This window comes from Dendropsophus ebraccatus, chromosome 11 (assembly GCF_027789765.1).
Source record: "Dendropsophus ebraccatus isolate aDenEbr1 chromosome 11, aDenEbr1.pat, whole genome shotgun sequence".
NCBI classification, from domain to species: domain Eukaryota; kingdom Metazoa; phylum Chordata; class Amphibia; order Anura; family Hylidae; genus Dendropsophus; species Dendropsophus ebraccatus.
The window spans coordinates 736,634-758,049 of NC_091464.1; the positions used below are offsets into that span (position 1 = coordinate 736,634).

The 21,416-nt window shown below is 53.0% G+C and overlaps 1 protein-coding gene across 2 annotated transcripts in view; it reads right to left on the reverse strand.

The window, feature by feature from the left end:
* LOC138767378 (synaptotagmin-2-like) overlaps nucleotides 1-21,416 on the reverse strand; it is a 180,792-nt gene that overhangs the window by 11,401 nt on the left and 147,975 nt on the right. The gene's annotated exons all lie outside the window — the stretch shown is intronic.

The following is a 21,416-nucleotide window of genomic DNA, read 5'->3' on the forward strand; positions in this document are numbered from 1 at the left end:
ATACTGGTGTATAATATATAAGAGATGTATACTGGTGTATAATATATAAGAGATGTATACTGGGGTATAATATGTAAGAGATGTATACTGGAGTATAATATATAAGAGATGTATACTGGAGTATAATATATAAGAGATGTATACTGGGGTATAATATATAAGAGGTGTATACTGGAGTATAATATATAAGAGATGTATACTGGGGTATAATATATAAGAGATGTATACTGGGGTATAATATATAAGAGATGTATACTGGAGTATAATATATATTATTGTATATATTATTATATATATGTTACCGAACCATAGGGTGGTGTGTTACCGAACCATAGGGTGGTGTGTTACCGAACCATAGGGTGGTGTGTTACCGAACCATAGTGTGGTGTGTTACCGAACCATAGTGTGGTGTGTTACCGAACCATAGGGTGGTGTGTTACCGAACCATAGGGTGGTGTGTTACCGAACCATAGGGTGGTGTGTTACCGAACCATAGGGTGGTGTGTTACCGAACCATAGTGTGGTGTGTTACCGAACCATAGTGTGGTGTGTTACCGAACCATAGTGTGGTGTGTTACCGAACCATAGGGTGGTGTGTTACCGAACCATAGTGTGGTGTGTTACCGAACCATAGGAGTGTGTTACCGAACCATAGTGTGGTGTGTTACCGAACCATAGTGTGGTGTGTTACCGAACCATAGTGTGGTGTGTTACCGAACCATAGTGTGGTGTGTTACCGAACCATAGGGTGGTGTGTTACCGAACCATAGGGTGGTGTGTTACCGAACCATAGGGTGGTGTGTTACCGAACCATAGGGTGGTGTGTTACCGAACCATAGGGTGGTGTGTTACCGTACCATAGGGTGGTGTGTTACCGAACCATAGTGTGGTGTGTTACCGAACCATAGGGTGGTGTGTTACCGAACCATAGGGTGGTGTGTTACCGAACCATAGGGTGGTGTGTTACCGAACCATAGGGTGGTGTGTTACCGAACCATAGGGTGGTGTGTTACCGAACCATAGGGTGGTGTGTTACCGAACCATAGGGTGGTGTGTTACCGAACCATAGTGTGGTGTGTTACCGAACCATAGGGTGGTGTGTTACCGAACCATAGTGTGGTGTGTTACCGAACCATAGGGTGGTGTGTTACCGAACCATAGGGTGGTGTGTTACCGAACCATAGGGTGGTGTGTTACCGAACCAGAGGGTGGTGTGTTACCGAACCATAGGGTGGTGTGTTACCGAACCATAGGGTGGTGTGTTACCGAACCATAGGGTGGTGTGTTACCGAACCATAGGGTGGTGTGTTACCGAACCTATAGGGTGGTGTGTTACCGAACCATAGGGTGGTGTGTTACCGAACCATAGGGTGGTGTGTTACCGAACCATAGGGTGGTGTGTTACCGAACCATAGGGTGGTGTGTTACCGAACCATAGGGTGGTGTGTTACCGAACCATAGGGTGGTGTGTTACCGAACCATAGTGTGGTGTGTTACCGAACCATAGGGTGGTGTGTTACCGAACCATAGGGTGGTGTGTTACCGAACCATAGTGTGGTGTGTTACCGAACCATAGGGTGGTGTGTTTACCGAACCATAGTGTGGTGTGTTACCGAACCATAGGGTGGTGTGTTACCGAACCATAGTGTGGTGTGTTACCGAACCATAGGGTGGTGTGTTACCGAACCATAGTGTGGTGTGTTACCGAACCATAGGGTGGTGTGTTACCGAACCATAGGGTGGTGTGTTACCGAACCATAGGGTGGTGTGTTACCGAACCATAGTGTGGTGTGTTACCGAACCATAGGGTGGTGTGTTACCGAACCATAGGGTGGTGTGTTACCGAACCATAGGGTGGTGTGTTACCGAACCATAGTGTGGTGTGTTACCGAACCATAGGGTGGTGTGTTACCGAACCATAGTGTGGTGTGTTACCGAACCATAGGGTGGTGTGTTAACGAACCATAGGGTGGTGTGTTACCGAACCATAGGGTGGTGTGTTACCGAACCATAGGGTGGTGTGTTACCGAACCATAGTGTGGTGTGTTACCGAACCATAGGGTGGTGTGTTACCGAACCATAGGGTGGTGTGTTACCGAACCATAGGGTGGTGTGTTACCGAACCATAGGGTGGTGTGTTACCGAACCATAGTGTGGTGTGTTACCGAACCATAGTGTGGTGTGTTACCGAACCATAGTGTGGTGTGTTACCGAACCATAGTGTGGTGTGTTACCGAACCATAGGGTGGTGTGTTACCGAACCATAGTGTGGTGTGTTACCGAACCATAGGGTGGTGTGTTACCGAACCATAGTGTGGTGTGTTACCGAACCATAGGGTGGTGTGTTACCGAACCATAGGGTGGTGTGTTACCGAACCATAGGGTGGTGTGTTACCGAACCATAGTGTGGTGTGTTACCGAACCATAGGAGTGTGTTACCGAACCATAGTGTGGTGTGTTACCGAACCATAGGGTGGTGTGTTACCGAACCATAGGGTGGTGTGTTACCGAACCATAGGGTGGTGTGTTACCGAACCATAGGGTGGTGTGTTACCGAACCATAGTGTGGTGTGTTACCGAACCATAGGGTGGTGTGTTACCGAACCATAGGGTGGTGTGTTACCGAACCATAGGGTGGTGTGTTACCGAACCATAGGGTGAGCGCTAGCAAAGCTGCAAGGCTAAGGAAGCCTGTGGGATCTGCTGCATCTAAACGGTGAGACCGTGGCCTTTTGTTTATTCCGGCTTACCTGAGAGAAAGGACTGTGTATTTTTTCTTGAAGTGTTTTATCCATTATTAGTGTATGGGGGCACCTCTGGGGGCATTATTAGTGTATGGGGGCACCTCTGGGGGCATTATTAGTGTATGGGGGCACCTCTGGGGGCGTTATTAGTATATGGGGGCACCTCTGGGGGCATTATTATTGTATGGGGGCACCTCTGGGGGCGTTATTAGTATATGGGGGCACCTCTGGGGGCATTATTAGTGTATGGGGGTATTAGTGTATGGGGGCACCTCTGGGGGCGTTATTAGTATATGGGGGCACCTCTGGGGGCATTATTATTGTATGGGGGCACCTCTGGGGGCATTATAAGTGTATGGGGGGCACCTCTGGGGGCGTTATTAGTATATGGGGGCACCTCTGGGGGCATTATTAGTATATGGGGGCACCTCTGGGGGCATTATTAGTATATGGGGGCACCTCTGGGGGCATTATTAGTATATGGGGGCACCTCTGGGGGCATTATTAGTATATGGGGGCACCTCTGGGGGCATTATTAGCTCATGGGGGCACCTCTGGGGGCATTATTAGCTCATGGGGGCACCTCTGGGGGCATTATTAGTATATGGGGGGCACCTCTGGGGGCATTATTAGTTCATGGGGGCACCTCTGGGGGCATTATTAGTTCATGGGGGTACCTCTGGGGGCATCTCTGGGGGCATTATTAGTGCATGGGGGTACCTCTGGGGGCATTATTAGTTAATGGGGGCACAGCAGGGGATCCTACATACAGGGGGCACAGCAGGGGATCCTACATACAGGGGGCACAGCAGGGGATCCTACATACAGGGGGCACAGCAGGGGATCCTACATACAGGGGGCACAGCAGGGGATCCTACATACAGGGGGCACAGCAGGGGATCCTACATACAGGGGGCACAGCAGGGGATCCTACATACAGGGGGCACAGCAGGGGATCCTACATACAGGGGGCACAGCGGGGGATCCTACATACAGGGGGCACAGCAGGGGATCCTACATACAGGGGGCACAGCAGGGGATCCTACATACAGGGGGCACAGCAGGGGATCCTACATACAGGGGGCACAGCAGGGGATCCTACATACAGGGGGCACAGCGGGGGATCCTACATACAGGGGGCACAGCAGGGGATCCTACACACAGGGGGCACAGCAGGGGATCCTACATACAGGGGGCACAGCAGGGGATCCTACATACAGGGGGCACAGCAGGGGATCCTACATACAGGGGGCACCCCACACAGCGCAGTTACTTTGGGAGCCGACAGGAGGGAGAAAGGAAAGGAAGTTGCTAGAAATGTGCGGAGCCTAAATTGTTTGTCTCGCAGGTTCTAAGGGGATGAAACGTATCTGGAAGGAATCATCCTGGAGGTCTGGGCCGGATGGAGAGGAAAAGGGAAAGTGAGGCCTCAGATCAAAGAAGACGTCACCTGTCAGTCACTGTATGACGGTTTTCTTATTTTGTAGAACATCATTTAGCAGGGGCGCCCCGAGGTGAGAGCTACTACATTATCTGTACTCAGAGATATCACTGTGTTATCTGTGGTGTTACATAGGACTGCAGGTGACAGCTACTACATTATCTGTTTTCAGAGATATCACTGTGTTATCTGTGGTGTTACATAGGACTGCAGGTGACATCTACATTATCTGTACTCAGAGGGATATCACTGTGTTATCTGTGCTGTTACATAGGACTGCAGGTGACATCTACTACATGATCTATACTCAGAGATATCACTGTGTTATCTGTGCTGTTACATAGGACTGCAGGTGAAATCTACTACATTATCTGTACTCAGAGATACCACTGTGTTATGTGGTGTTACATAGGACTGCAGGTGATATCAGGTGATTTCTCCAGGTTGCAGAAGTTCAAACTTCATCGTGCCCTGGTGTGCTGGTGTCTGTATGTCTGTATACATGTGTGCTGGTGTCTGTATGTGTGTATACATGTGTGCTGGTGTCTGTATGTCTGTATACATGTGTGCTGGTGTCTGTATACATGTGTGCTGGTGTCTGTATGTCTGTATACATGTGTGCTGGTGTCTGTATACATGTGTGCTGGTGTCTGTATGTCTGTATACATGTGTGCTGGTGTCTGTATGTCTGTATACATGTGTGCTGGTGTCTGTATACATGTGTGCTGGTGTCTGTATGTCTGTATACATGTGTGCTGGTGTCTGTATACATGTGTGCTGGTGTCTGTATGTCTGTATACATGTGTGCTGGTGTCTGTATGTCTGTATACATGTGTGCTGGTGTCTGTATAAATGTGTGCTGGTGTCTGTATACATGTGTGCTGGTGTCTGTATACATGTGTGCTGGTGTCTGTATACATGTGTGCTGGTGTCTGTATACATGTGTGCTGGTGTCTGTATACATGTGTGCTCGTGTCTGTATACATGTGTGCTGGTGTCTGTGTGTGAGATCAATTCTAGAGAACTGGCTCATATATCCCATTTTCCCCAGTGGCTTAAAATACAACCTCTGTTACACAGTTATAAAATTGTAGAAACTAAATGTGAACAAGGTGCAATTCAAATAGACACTTACTTGTATAGCTGCCTCTTGTGCTCTGCATGCAGTGCATTATATTCACCCCTACAACGTACAATTTATAGCCCAGCGGGGCTCATTATGATGGAGACTAAAACTTATACAAGAGTGGGGTAGGGGTTCCCCTGTATTCAGAATGCTGGTGAGTACTAGGCAATGCCCCGTCTGGGATTATTGAATTTCGAGGGTCTATGCAGAGCAGGATAAAGACACCTCTGCTGAACAAACAGAAAGCGTTCTCACCGCCATGTATTCGCTATCACTGGCTGGGGTGAGCTAAACTAGTCTGCCAGGGGGGGGGGGGGGGTGATTTGTATATGCTCACTAACATGGAACAGCCTCATTATATTAGCCTTATCAACATATTCTATGTGTGTGAGCATACCGGGGGGGATATTGGTGAACATATACAAATCACACAGCCCCCCAGACCCTCGAAATTCAATAATCCCAGACGGGACATTGCCTAGTACTCACCAGCATTCTGAATACAGGGGAACCCCTACCCCACTCTTGTATAAGTTTTAGTCTCCATCATAATGAGCCCCGCTGGGCTTGTAGACGCGCTATAAATTGTACGTTGCAGGGGTGAGTATAACGCACTGCATACAGAGCACAAGAGGCAGCTATACAAGTAAGTGTCTGTATGGGGACATTTACATTGCACCTTGTTCACATTTAGTTTCTACAATTCTATAACTGTATAACAGAGGTTACATTTTAAGCCATTGGGAAAATGGGGAATATGAGCCAGTTCTCTAGAATTGATCTGAACCAAATTATACCTCCCAGCAAGGCGTGGGGCCAACACACTATTTTTTTTTTATTAATGTGGGGGGCCCGGACACTTTGGTTGTATGGGGCCCAGAAATTCCTAATGGCGGCCCTGGGTATATATATATATATAGTATATATATAGGTCACATCTAGGAGGGGTATATATATATATATATATCAGTTACATCTAGGAGCGGTATATATATATAGTATATATATAGGTCACATCTAGGAGGGGTATATATATATATATCAGTCACATCTAGGAGGGGTATATATATATATATATATATAGTGTATATATATAGGTCACATCTAGGAGGGGTATGTATATATAGTATATATATAGGTCACATCTAGGAGGGGTATGTATATATAGTATATATATAGGTCACATCTAGGAGGGGTATGTATATATATATCAGTCACACCTAGGAGGGGTATATATATATATATATATATATATATATATAGTATATATATAGGTCACATCTAGGAGGGGTATGTATATATATATATATATCAGTCACATCTAGGAGGGGTATATATATATATATATATATAGTATATATATAGGTCACATCTAGGAGGGGTATATATATATATATAGTATATATATAGGTCACATCTAGGAGGGGTATGTATATATATATCAGTCACACCTAGGAGGGGTATATATATATATATATATATATATATATATATATATATATAGTATATATATAGGTCACATCTAGGAGGGGTATGTATATATATATATCAGTCACATCTAGGAGGGGTATGTATATATATATATATCAGTCACATCTAGGAGGGGTATATATATATATATATATAGTATATATATAGGTCACATCTAGGAGGGGTATGTATATATAGTATATATATAGGTCACATCTAGGAGGGGTATGTATATATAGTATATATATAGGTCACATCTAGGAGGGGTATGTATATATAGTATATATATAGGTCACATCTAGGAGGGGTATGTATATATATATCAGTCACATCTAGGAGGGGTATATATATATATAGTATATATATAGGTCACATCTAGGAGGGGTATGTATATATATATATCAGTCACACCTAGGAGGGGTATATATATATATATATATATATATATATAGTATATATATAGGTCACATCTAGGAGGGGTATGTATATATAGTATATATATAGGTCACATCTAGGAGGGGTATGTATATATATATATCAGTCACATCTAGGAGGGGTATGTATATATAGTATATATATAGGTCACATCTAGGAGGGGTATGTATATATAGTATATATATAGGTCACATCTAGGAGGGGTATGTATATATAGTATATATATAGGTCACATCTAGGAGGGGTATGTATATATAGTATATATATAGGTCACATCTAGGAGGGGTACACACACACATATATATATATGGCCCAGGGTAAATGTGACTCTTCCTCTGAAGGGTTAATAATGACCTCTGTCTGGCAGTTGGAGAGTGCCAGTGGTGCCAGTACACAACATTGATAGTTGTCCAGCAGTGAAGGAGTTACCAGGCAGACATGTGCTGTGCATGCTGGGAAAGAGGGGAGGGGCTCAGAAGGATCCTGTGTGAAGATCCAGTCAGTGTCAGTGTGTGTGCTGTGAGGTAACAAGAAGGATCCTGTGTGAAGATCCAGTCAGTGTCAGTGTGTGTGCTGTGAGGTAACAAGAAGGATCCTGTGTGAAGATCCAGTCAGTGTCAGTGTGTGTGCTGTGAGGTAACAAGAAGGATCCTGTGTGAAGATCCAGTCAGTGTCAGTGTGTGTGCTGTGAGGTAACAAGAAGGATCCTGTTGTGTGAGAAAGACAGAAAGGAACAAGATCCTGTTGTACTGTGAGGTAAAAACACTGACGGAGAAAGTCAGATTTATATAAAGAGCGAGAGAGAGCGAGACAAAGAGCGAGAGCGAGACCGGGATTTACCACAGGGAGAGAGAGAGAGAGAGCGAGAGAGAGACCAGGATTTACCACAGGGAGAGAGAGAGAGAGAGAGAGAGAGAGAGACCGGGATTTACCACAGGGAGAGAGAGAGAGAGAGAGACAGACCGGGATTTACCACAGGGAGAGAGAGAGAGAGAGAGCGAGAGAGAGAGAGAGACCGGGATTTACCACAGGGAGAGAGAGAGCGAGAGAGAGAGAGAGATCGGGATTTACCACAGGGAGAGAGAGAGAGACCAGGATTTACCACAGGGAGAGAGAGAGAGAGACCGGGATTTACCACAGGGAGAGAGAGAGATCGGGATTTACCACAGGGAGAGAGAGAGAGAGAGACCGGGATTTACCACAGGGAGAGAGAGAGAGAGAGAGACCAGGATTTACCACAGGGAGAGAGAGAGAGAGAGACCAGGATTTACCACAGGGAGAGAGAGAGAGAGAGAGAGAGACCGGGATTTACCACAGGGAGAGAGAGAGAGAGAGAGAGAGACCGGGATTTACCACAGGGAGAGAGAGAGATCGGGATTTACCACAGGGAGAGAGAGAGAGACCAGGATTTACCACAGGGAGAGAGAGAGAGAGAGAGAGACCGGGATTTACCACAGGGAGAGAGAGAGAGAGAGATCGGGATTTACCACAGGGAGAGAGAGAGGGACCAGGATTTACCACAGGGAGAGAGAGAGAGAGAGAGAGAGACCAGGATTTACCACAGGGAGAGAGAGAGAGAGAGAGAGACCGGGATTTACCAGAGAGAGAGAGAGAGAGAGACCAGGATTTACCACAGAGAGAGAGAGAGACCAGGATTTACCACAGAGAGAGAGAGAGAGAGAGAGAGGGACCAGGATTTACCAGAGAGAGAGAGAGACCAGGATTTACCACAGGGAGAGAGAGAGAGAGAGACCAGGATTTACCACAGGGAGAGAGAGAGACCAGGATTTACCACAGGGAGAGAGAGAGAGAGAGAGAGACCAGGATTTACCACAGGGAGAGAGAGAGAGACCAGGATTTACCACAGGGGGAGAGAGAGAGAGAGAGAGAGAGAGAGAGAGAGAGAGAGACCGGGATTTACCACAGGGAGAGAGAGAGAAAGACCAGGATTTACCACAGGGAGAGAGAGAGAGAGAGAGAGACCAGAATTTACCACAGGGAGAGAGAGAGAGAGAGACCAGAATTTACCACAGGGAGAGAGAGAGAGACCAGGACACAGCTGTCTGTCCCCCTAATAATAGCGTCCCCCACCACCACCACCTGTCTGTCCCCCTAATAATAGCGTCCCCCACCACCTGTCTGTCCCCCTAATAATAGCGTCCCCCACCACCTGTCTGTCCCCCTAATAATAGCGTCCCCCACCACCTGTCTGTCCCCCTAATAATAGCGTCCCCCACCACCAGCACCTGTCTGTCCCCCTAATAATAGCGTCCCCCACCACCACCACCTGTCTGTCCCCCTAATAATAGCGTCCCCCACCACCTCCAGCACCTGTCTGTCCCCCTAATAATAGCGTCCCCCACCACCTCCAGCACCTGTCTGTCCCCCTAATAATAGCGTCCCCCACCACCACCACCTGTCTGTCCCCCTAATAATAGCGTCCCCCACCACCACCACCTGTCCCCCTAATAATAGCGTCCCCCACCACCTGTCTGTCCCCCTAATAATAGCGTCCCCCACCACCACCACCTGTCTGTCCCCCTAATAATAGCGTCCCCCAGCACCTGTCTGTCCCCCTAATAATAGCGTCCCCCACCACCTGTCTGTCCCCCTAATAATAGCGTCCCCCACCACCAGCACCTGTCTGTCCCCCTAATAATAACGTCCCCCACCACCACCACCTGTCTGTCCCCCTAATAATAGCGTCCCCCACCACCAGCACCTGTCTGTCCCCCTAATAATAGCGTCCCCCACCACCACCACCTGTCTGTCCCCCTAATAGGGTCCCCCACCACCTGTCTGTCCCCCTAATAATAGCGTCCCCCACCACCTGTCCCCCTAATAATAGCGTCCCCCACCACCACCACCTGTCTGTCCCCCTAATAATAGCGTCCCCCACCTCAAGCACCTGTCTGTCCCCCTAATAATAGCGTCCTCCACCACCAGCACCTGTCTGTCCCCCTAATAATAGTGTCCCCCACCACCTGTCTGTCCCCCTAATAATAGCGTCCCCCACCACCAGCACCTGTCTGTCCCCCTAATAATAGCGTCCCCCACCACCAGCACCTGTCTGTCCCCCTAATAATAGCGTCCCCCACCACCAGCACCTGTCTGTCCCCCTAATAGCGTCCCCCACCACCTGTCTGTCCCCCTAATAATAGCGTCCCCCACCACCAGCACCTGTCTGTCCCCCTAATAATAGTGTCCCCCACCTCCACCACCTGTCTGTCCCCCTAATAGCGTCCCCCACCACCTGTCTGTCCCCCTAATAATAGCGTCCCCCACCACCTGTCTGTCCCCCTAATAATAGCGTCCCCCACCACCACCACCTGTCTGTCCCCCTAATAATAGCGTCCCCCACCTCCAGCACCTGTCTGTCCCCCTAATAATAGCGTCCCCCACCACCTGTCTGTCCCCCTAATAATAGCGTCCCCCACCACCACCACCTGTCTGTCCCCCTAATAATAGCGTCCCCCACCACCTGTCTGTCCCCCTAATAATAGCGTCCCCCACCACCACCACCTGTCTGTCCCCCTAATAATAGCGTCCCCCACCACCACCACCTGTCTGTCCCCCTAATAATAGCGTCCCCCACCACCTGTCTGTCCCCCTAATAATAGCGTCCCCCACCACCTGTCTGTCCCCCTAATAATAGCGTCCCCCACCACCTGTCTGTCCCCCTAATAATAGCGTCCCCCACCACCTGTCTGTCCCCCTAATAATAGCGTCCCCCACCAGCACCTGTCTGTCCCCCTAATAATAGCGTCCCCCACCTCCACCACCTGTCTGTCCCCCTAATAGCGTCCCCCACCACCACCACCTGTCTGTCCCCCTAATAATAGAGTCCCCCACCTCCAGCACCTGTCTGTCCCCCTAATAATAGCGTCCCCCACCTCCACCACCTGTCTGTCCCCCTAATAGCGTCCCCCACCACCACCACCTGTCTGTCCCCCTAATAATAGCGTCCCCCACCACCTGTCTGTCCCCCTAATAATAGCGTCCCCCACCACCTCCAGCACCTGTTTGTCCCCCTAATAATAGCGTCCCCCACCACCTGTCTGTCCCCTAATAATAGCGTCCCCCACCACCAGCACCTGTCTGTCCCCCTAATAATAGCGTCCCCCACCACCAGCACCTGTCTGTCCCCCTAATAATAGCGTCCCCCACCACCTGTCTGTCCCCCTAATAGCGTCCCCCACCACCAGCACCTGTCTGTCCCCCTAATAATAGCGTCCCCCACCACCAGCACCTGTCTGTCCCCCTAATAATAGCGTCCCCCACCACCAGCACCTGTCTGTCCCCCTAATAGCGTCCCCCACCACCTGTCTGTCCCCCTAATAGCGTCCCCCACCACCACCACCTGTCTGTCCCCCTAATAATAGCGTCCCCCACCACCTGTCTGTCCCCCTAATAATAGCGTCCCCCACCACCTGTCTGTCCCCCTAATAGCGTCCCCCACCACCAGCACCTATCTGTCCCCGTAATAATAGCGTCCCCCACCACCAGCACCTGTCTGTCCCCCTAATAATAGCGTCCCCCACCACCTGTCTGTCCCCCTAATAATAACGTCCCCCACCACCAGCACCTGTCTGTCCCCCTAATAATAGCGTCCCCCACCACGTGTCTGTCCCCCTAATAATAGCGTCCCCCACCACCAGCACCTGTCTGTCCCCCTAATAGCGTCCCCCACCACCTGTCTGTCCCCCTAATAATAGCGTCCCCCACCACCTCCAGCACCTGTCTGTCCCCCTAATAATAGCGTCCCCCACCACCAGCACCTGTCTGTCCCCCTAATAATAGCGTCCCCCACCACCTGTCTGTCCCCCTAATAATAGCGTCCCCCACCACCACCACCTGTCTGTCCCCCTAATAATAGCGTCCCCCACCACCTCCAGCACCTGTCTGTCCCCCTAATAATAGCGTCCCCCACCACCTGTCTGTCCCCCTAATAATAGCGTCCCCCACCACCAGCACCTGTCTGTCCCCTAATAATAGCGTCCCCCACCACCTGTCTGTCCCCCTAATAATAGCGTCCCCCACCACCAGCACCTGTCTGTCCCCCTAATAATAGCGTCCCCCACCACCACCACCTGTCTGTCCCCCTAATAATAGCGTCCCCCACCACCTGTCTGTCCCCCTAATAATAGCGTCCCCCACCACCAGCACCTGTCTGTCCCCCTAATAATAGCGTCCCCCACCACCTCCAGCACCTGTCTGTCCCCCTAATAATAACGTCCCCCACCACCACCACCTGTCTGTCCCCCTAATAATAGAGTCCCCCACCACCTCCAGCACCTGTCTGTCCCCCTAATAATAGCGTCCCCCACCACCAGCACCTGTCTGTCCCCCTAATAATAGCGTCCCCCACCACCACCACCTGTCTGTCCCCCTAATAATAGCGTCCCCCACCACCTGTCTGTCCCCCTAATAATAGCGTCCCCCACCACCAGCACCTGTCTGTCCCCCTAATAATAGCGTCCCCCACCACCTCCAGCACCTGTCTGTCCCCCTAATAATAGCGTCCCCCACCACCTCCAGCACCTGTCTGTCCCCCTAATAATAGCGTCCCCCACCACCTGTCTGTCCCCCTAATAATAGCGTCCCCCACCACCAGCACCTGTCTGTCCCCCTAATAATAGCGTCCCCCACCACCAGCACCTGTCTGTCCCCCTAATAATAGCGTCCCCCACCACCTGTCTGTCCCCCTAATAATAGCGTCCCCCACCACCTGTCTGTCCCCCTAATAGCGTCCCCCACCACCTGTCTGTCCCCCTAATAATAGCGTCCCCCACCACCAGCACCTGTCTGTCCCCCACCACCTATCTGTCCCCCTAATAATAGCGTCCCCCACCACCAGCACCTGTCTGTCCCCCTAATAATAGCGTCCCCCACCACCTGTCTGTCCCCCTAATAATAGCGTCCCCCACCACCTGTCTGTCCCCCTAATAATAGCGTCCCCCACCACCTGTCTGTCCCCCTAATAATAACGTCCCCCACCACCAGCACCTGTCTGTCCCCCTAATAATAGCGTCCCCCACCTCCACCACCTGTCTGTCCCCCTAATAATAGCGTCCCCACCCCCACCACCTGTCTGTCCCCCTAATAATAGCGTCCCCCAACACCTGTCTGTCCCCCTAATAATAGCGTCCCCCACCACCTGTCTGTCCCCCTAATAATAGCGTCCCCCACCACCACCACCTGTCTGTCCCCCTAATAATAGCGTCCCCCACCACCAGCACCTGTCTGTCCCCCTAATAATAGCGTCCCCCACCACCAGCACCTGTCTGTCCCCCTAATAATAGCGTCCCCCACCACCAGCACCTGTCTGTCCCCCTAATAATAGCGTCCCCCACCACCAGCACCTGTCTGTCCCCCTAATAATAGCGTCCCCCACCACCTGTCTGTCCCCCTAATAATAGCGTCCCCCACCACCTGTCTGTCCCCCTAATAATAGCGTCCCCCACCACCAGCACCTGTCTGTCCCCCTAATAGCGTCCCCCACCACCTGTCTGTCCCCCTAATAATAGCGTCCCCCACCACCAGCACCTGTCTGTCCCCCTAATAATAGCGTCCCCCACCACCTGTCTGTCCCCCTAATAATAGCGTCCCCCAGCACCTGTCTGTCCCCCTAATAGCGTCCCCCACCACCTGTCTGTCCCCCTAATAGCGTCCCCCACCACCACCACCTGTCTGTCCCCCTAATAATAGCGTCCCCCACCACCAGCACCTGTCTGTCCCCCTAATAATAGCGTCCCCCACCACCTGTCTGTCCCCCTAATAATAGCGTCCCCCACCACCTGTCTGTCCCCCTAATAATAGCGTCCCCCACCACCACCATCACCTGTCTGTCCCCCTAATAATAGCGTCCCCCACCTCCACCACCTGTCTGTCCCCCTAATAATAGCGTCCCCCACCACCTGTCTGTCCCCCTAATAATAGCGTCCCCCACCACCTGTCTGTCCCCCTAATAATAGCGTCCCCCACCACCACCACCTGTCTGTCCCCCTAATAATAGCGTCCCCCACCACCAGCACCTGTCTGTCCCCCTAATAATAGCGTCCCCCACCACCAGCACCTGTCTGTCCCCCTAATAATAGCGTCCCCCACCCCCACCACCTGTCTGTCCCCCTAATAATAGCGTCCCCCACCACCACCACCTGTCTGTCCCCCTAATAATAGCGTCCCCCACCTCCACCACCTGTCTGTCCCCCTAATAATAGCGTCCCCCACCACCTGTCTGTCCCCCTAATAATAGCATCCCCCACCACCTGTCTGTCCCCCTAATAATAGCGTCCCCCACCACCACCACCTGTCTGTCCCCCTAATAATAGCGTCCCCCACCACCAGCACCTGTCTGTCCCCCTAATAATAGCGTCCCCCACCACCAGCACCTGTCTGTCCCCCTAATAATAGCGTCCCCCACCACCAGCACCTGTCTGTCCCCCTAATAATAGCGTCCCCCACCACCTGTCTGTCCCCCTAATAATAGCGTCCCCCACCTCCAGCACCTGTCTGTCCCCCTAATAATAGCGTCCCCCACCACCACCACCTGTCTGTCCCCCTAATAATAGCGTCCCCCACCACCACCACCTGTCTGTCCCCCTAATAATAGCGTCCCCCACCACCAGCACCTGTCTGTCCCCCCTAATAATAGCGTCCCCCACCACCTGTCTGTCCCCCTAATAGCGTCCCCCACCACCAGCACCTGTCTGTCCCCCTAATAATAGCGTCCCCCACCACCAGCACCTGTCTGTCCCCCTAATAATAGCGTCCCCCACCTCCAGCACCTGTCTGTCCCCCTAATAATAGCGTCCCCCACCACCACCACCTGTCTGTCCCCCTAATAATAGCGTCCCCCACCACCAGCACCTGTCTGTCCCCCTAATAATAGCGTCCCCCACCACCACCACCTGTCTGTCCCCCTAATAATAGCGTCCCCCACCACCACCACCTGTCTGTCCCCCTAATAATAGCGTCCCCAACCACCTCCAGCACCTGTCTGTCCCCCTAATAATAGAGTCCCCCACCACCAGCACCTGTCTGTCCCCCTAATAATAGCGTCCCCCACCACCTGTCTGTCCCCCTAATAATAGCGTCCCCCACCACCAGCACCTGTCTGTCCCCCTAATAATAGCGTCCCCCACCACCAGCACCTGTCTGTCCCCCTAATAATAGCGTCCCCCACCTCCACCACCTGTCTGTCCCCCTAATAATAGCGTCCCCCACCACCACCACCTGTCTGTCCCCCTAATAATAGCGTCCCCCACCACCTGTCTGTCCCCCTAATAATAGCGTCCCCCACCACCAGCACCTGTCTGTCCCCCTAATAATAGCGTCCCCCACCACCTGTCTGTCCCCCTAATAATAGCGTCCCCCACCACCAGCACCTGTCTGTCCCCCTAATAATAGCGTCCCCCACCACCTGTCTGTCCCCCTAATAATAGCGTCCCCCACCACCAGCACCTGTCTGTCCCCCTAATAATAGCGTCCCCCACCACCAGCACCTGTCTGTCCCCCTAATAATAGCGTCCCCCACCACCAGTCTGTCCCCCTAATAATAGCGTCCCCCACCACCTGTCTGTCCCCCTAATAATAGCGTCCCCCACCACCAGCACCTGTCCTGTCCCCCTAATAATAGCGTCCCCCACCACCACCACCTGTCTGTCCCCCTAATAATAGCGTCCCCACCACCACCACCTGTCTGTCCCCCTAATAATAACGTCCCCCACCACCAGCACCTGTCTGTCCCCCTAATAATAGCGTCCCCCACCACCTGTCTGTCCCCTAATAATAGCGTCCCCCACCACCAGCACCTGTCTGTCCCCCTAATAAAAGCGTCCCCCACCACCTGTCTGTCCCCCTAATAATAGCGTCCCCCACCACCTGTCTGTCCCCCTAATAGCGTCCCCCACCTCCACCACCTGTCTGTCCCCCTAATAATAGCGTCCCCCATCACCAGCACCTGTCTGTCCCCCTAATAATAGCGTCCCCCACCACCTGTCTGTCCCCCTAATAATAGCGTCCCCCACCACCTGTCTGTCCCCCTAATAATAAAGTCCCCCACCACCACCACCTGTCTGTCCCCCTAATAATAGCGTCCCCCACCACCAGCACCTGTCTGTCCCCCTAATAATAAAGTCCCCCACCACCACCACCTGTCTGTCCCCCTAATAATAGCGTCCCCCACCACCAGCACCTGTCTGTCCCCCTAATAGCGTCCCCCACCACCTGTCTGTCCCCCTAATATTAGCGTCCCCCACCTCCAGCACCTGTCTGTCCCCCTAATAATAGCGTCCCCCACCACCTGTCTGTCCCCCTAATAATAGCGTCCCCCACCACCACCACCTGTCTGTCCCCCTAATAATAACGTCCCCCACCACCAGCACCTGTCTGTCCCCCTAATAATAGCGTCCCCCACCACCTGTCTGTCCCCCTAATAATAGCGTCCCCCACCACCACCACCTGTCTGTCCCCCTAATAATAGCGTCCCCCACCACCTGTCTGTCCCCCTAATAATAGCGTCCCCCACCACCTGTCTGTCCCCCTAATAATATCGTCCCCCACCACCTGTCTGTCCCCCTAATAATAGCGTCCCCCACCACCAGCACCTGTCTGTCCCCCTAATAATAGCGTCCCCCACCACCTGTCTGTCCCCCTAATAATAGCGTCCCCCACCACCTCCAGCACCTGTCTGTCCCCCTAATAATAGCGTCCCCCACCACCTGTCTGTCCCCCTAATAATAGCGTCCCCCACCACCAGCACCTGTCTGTCCCCCTAATAATAGCGTCCCCCACCACCAGCACCTGTCTGTCCCCCTAATAATAGCGTCCCCCACCACCAGCACCTGTCTGTCCCCCTAATAATAGCGTCCCCCACCACCTGTCTGTCCCCCTAATAATAGCGTCCCCCACCTCCAGCACCTGTCTGTCCCCCTAATAATAGCGTCCCCCACCACCTGTCTGTCCCCCTAATAATAGCGTCCCCCACCACCTGTCTGTCCCCCTAATAATAGCGTCCCCCACCACCAGCACCTGTCTGTCCCCCTAATAATAGCGTCCCCCACCACCTGTCTGTCCCCCTAATAATAGCGTCCCCCACCACCTCCAGCACCTGTCTGTCCCCCTAATAATAGCGTCCCCCACCACCTGTCTGTCCCCCTAATAATAGCGTCCCCCACCACCAGCACCTGTCTGTCCCCCTAATAATAACGTCCCCCACCACCTGTCTGTCCCCCTAATAATAGCGTCCCCCACCACCAGCACCTGTCTGTCCCCCTAATAGCGTCCCCCACCACCAGCACCTGTCTGTCCCCCTAATAATAACGTCCCCCACCACCTGTCTGTCCCCCTAATAATAGCGTCCCCCACCACCAGCACCTGTCTGTCCCCCTAATAGCGTCCCCCACCACCAGCACCTGTCTGTCCCCCTAATAATAGCGTCCCCCACCACCAGCACCTGTCTGTCCCCCTAATAATAGCGTCCCCCACCACCTCCAGCACCTGTCTGTCCCCCTAATAATAGCGTCCCCCACCACCTGTCTGTCCCCCTAATAATAGCGTCCCCCACCTCCAGCACCTGTCTGTCCCCCTAATAATAGCGTCCCCCACCACCTCCAGCACCTGTCTGTCCCCCTAATAATAGCGTCCCCCACCACCTGTCTGTCCCCCTAATAATAGCGTCCCCCACCTCCACCACCTGTCTGTCCCCATAATAATAGCGTCCCCCACCACCTGTCTGTCCCCCTAATAATAGCGTCCCCCACCACCTGTCTGTCCCCCTAATAATAGCGTCCCCCACCTCCAGCACCTGTCCTGTCCCCCTAATAATAGCGTCCCCCACCCCCACCACCTGTCTGTCCCCCTAATAATAGCGTCCCCCACCACCAGCACCTGTCTGTCCCCCTAATAGCGTCCCCCACCACCACCACCTGTCTGTCCCCCTAATAATAGCGTCCCCCACCTCCACCACCTGTCTGTCCCCCTAATAATAGCGTCCCCCACCACCTCCAGCACCTGTCTGTCCCCCTAATAATAGCGTCCCCCACCACCTCCAGCATCTGTCTGTCCCCCTAATAATAACGTCCCCCACCACCTGTCTGTCCCCCTAATAATAGCGTCCCCCACCACCAGCACCTGTCTGTCCCCCTAATAATAGCGTCCCCCACCACCTGTCTGTTCCCCTAATAATAGCGTCCCCCACCTCCAGCACCTGTCTGTCCCCCTAATAATAGCGTCCCCCACCCCCACCACCTGTCTGTCCCCCTAATAATAGCGTCCCCCACCCCCACCACCTGTCTGTCCCCCTAATAATAGCGTCCCCCACCCCCACCACCTGTCTGTCCCCCTAATAATAGCGTCCCCCACCACCAGCACCTGTCTGTCCCCCTAATAATAGCGTCCCCCACCACCAGCACCTGTCTGTCCCCCTAATAATAGCGTCCCCCACCACCACCACCTGTCTGTCCACCTAATAATAGCGTCCCCCACCACCTGTCCTGTCCCCCTAATAATAGCGTCCCCCACCACCAGCACCTGTCTGTCCCCCTAATAATAGCGTCCCCCACCACCAGCACCTGTCTGTCCCCCTAATAATAGCGTCCCCCACCACCACCTGTCTGTCCCCCTAATAATAGCGTCCCCCACCACCTGTCTGTCCCCCTAATAATAGCGTCCCCCACCACCACCAGCACCTGTCTGTCCCCCTAATAATAGCGTCCCCCACCACCAGCACCTGTCTGTCCCCCTAATAATAGCGTCCCCCACCACCTCCAGCACCGGTCTGTCCCCCTAATAATAGCGTCCCCCACCACCTGTCTGTCCCCCTAATAATAGCGTCCCCCACCACCAGCACCTGTCTGTCCCCCTAATAATAGCGTCCCCCACCACCTGTCTGTCCCCCTAATAATAGCGTCCCCCACCACCAGCACCTGTCTGTCCCCCTAATAATAGCGTCCCCCACCACCACCACCTGTCTGTCCCCCTAATAGCGTCCCCCACCACCTGTCTGTCCCCCTAATAATAGCGTCCCCCACCTCCAGCACCTGTCTGTCCCCCTAATAATAGCGTCCCCCACCACCTGTCTGTCCCCCTAATAATAGCGTCCCCCACCTCCAGCACCTGTCTGTCCCCCTAATAATAGCGTCCCCCACCACCTGTCTGTCCCCCTAATAATAGCGTCCCCCACCTCCAGCACCTGTCTGTCCCCCTAATAATAGCGTCCCCCACCCCCACCACCTGTCTGTCCCCCTAATAATAGCGTCCTCCACCACCACCACCTGTCTGTCCCCCTAATAATAGCGTCCCCCACCTCCAGCACCTGTCTGTCCCCCTAATAATAGCGTCCCCCACCACCTGTCTGTCCCCCTAATAATAGCGTCCCCCACCACCTGTCTGTCCCCCTAATAATAGCGTCCCCCACCTCCAGCACCTGTCTGTCCCCCTAATAATAGCGTCCCCCACCACCAGTCTGTCCCCCTAATAATAGCGTCCCCCACCACCTGTCTGTCCCCCTAATAATAGCGTCCCCCACCACCTGTCTGTCCCCCTAATAATAGCGTCCCCCACCACCTGTCTGTCCCCCTAATAATAGCGTCCCCCACCACCTGTCTGTCCCCCTAATAATAGCGTCCACCACCACCTGTCTGTCCCCCTAATAATAGCGTCCCCCACCACCAGCACCTGTCTGTCCCCCTAATAATAGCGTCCCCCACCACCAGCACCTGTCTGTCCCCCTAATAATAGCGTCCCCCACCACCACCACCTGTCTGTCCCCCTAATAATAGCGTCCCCCACCACCTGTCTGTCCCCCTAATAATAGCGTCCCCCACCACCTGTCTGTCCCCCTAATAATAGCGTCCTCCACCACCAGCACCTGTCTGTCCCCCTAATAATAGCGTCCCCCACCTCCAGCACCTGTCTGTCCCCCTAATAATAGCGTCCCCCACCACCACCACCTGTCTGTCCCCCTAATAGCGTCCCCCACCACCAGCACCTGTCTGTCCCCCTAATAATAGCGTCCCCCACCACCAGCACCTGTCTGTCCCCCTAATAATAGCGTCCCCCACCACCTGTCTGTCCCCCTAATAATAGCGTCCCCCACCTCCAGCACCTGTCTGTCCCCCTAATAATAGCGTCCCCCACCACCTCCAGCACCTGTCTGTCCCCCTAATAATAGCGTCCCCCACCACCTGTCTGTCCCCCTAATAATAGCGTCCCCCACCTCCACCACCTGTCTGTCCCCCTAATAATAGCGTCCCCCACCACCTGTCTGTCCCCCTAATAATAGCGTCCCCCACCACCACCACCTGTCTGTCCCCCTAATAATAACGTCCCCCACCACCAGCACCTGTCTGTCCCCCTAATAATAGCGTCCCCCACCACCAGCACCTGTCTGTCCCCCTAATAATAGCGTCACCCACCACCACCACCTGTCTGTCCCCCTAATAATAGCGTCCCCCACCACCTGTCTGTCCCCCTAATAATAGCGTCCCCCACCACCAGCACCTGTCTGTCCCCCTAATAATAGCGTCCCCCACCACCTGTCTGTCCCCCTAATAGCGTCCCCACCACCAGCACCTGTCTGTCCCCCTAATAATAGCGTCCCCCACCACCAGCACCTGTCTGTCCCCCTAATAATAGCGTCCCCCACCACCTGTCTGTCCCCTAATAATAGCGTCCCCCACCTCCAGCACCTGTCTGTCCCCCTAATAATAGCGTCCCCCACCACCTGTCTGTCCCCCTAATAATAGCGTCCCCCACCACCAGCACCTGTCTGTCCCCCTAATAGCGTCCCCCACCACCTGTCTGTCCCCCTAATAATAGCGTCCCCCACCTCCACCACCTGTCTGTCCCCCTAATAATAGCGTCCCCCACCACCTCCAGCACCTGTCTGTCCCCCTAATAATAGCGTCCCCCACCACCTCCAGCATCTGTCTGTCCCCCTAATAATAACGTCCCCCACCACCTGTCTGTCCCCCTAATAATAGCGTCCCCCACCACCAGCACCTGTCTGTCCCCCTAATAATAGCGTCCCCCACCACCACCACCTGTCTGTCCCCCTAATAATAGCGTCCTCCACCACCTGTCTGTCCCCCTAATAATAGCGTCCCCCACCACCTGTCTGTTCCCCTAATAATAGCGTCCCCCACCTCCAGCACCTGTCTGTCCCCCTAATAATAGCGTCCCCCACCCCCACCACCTG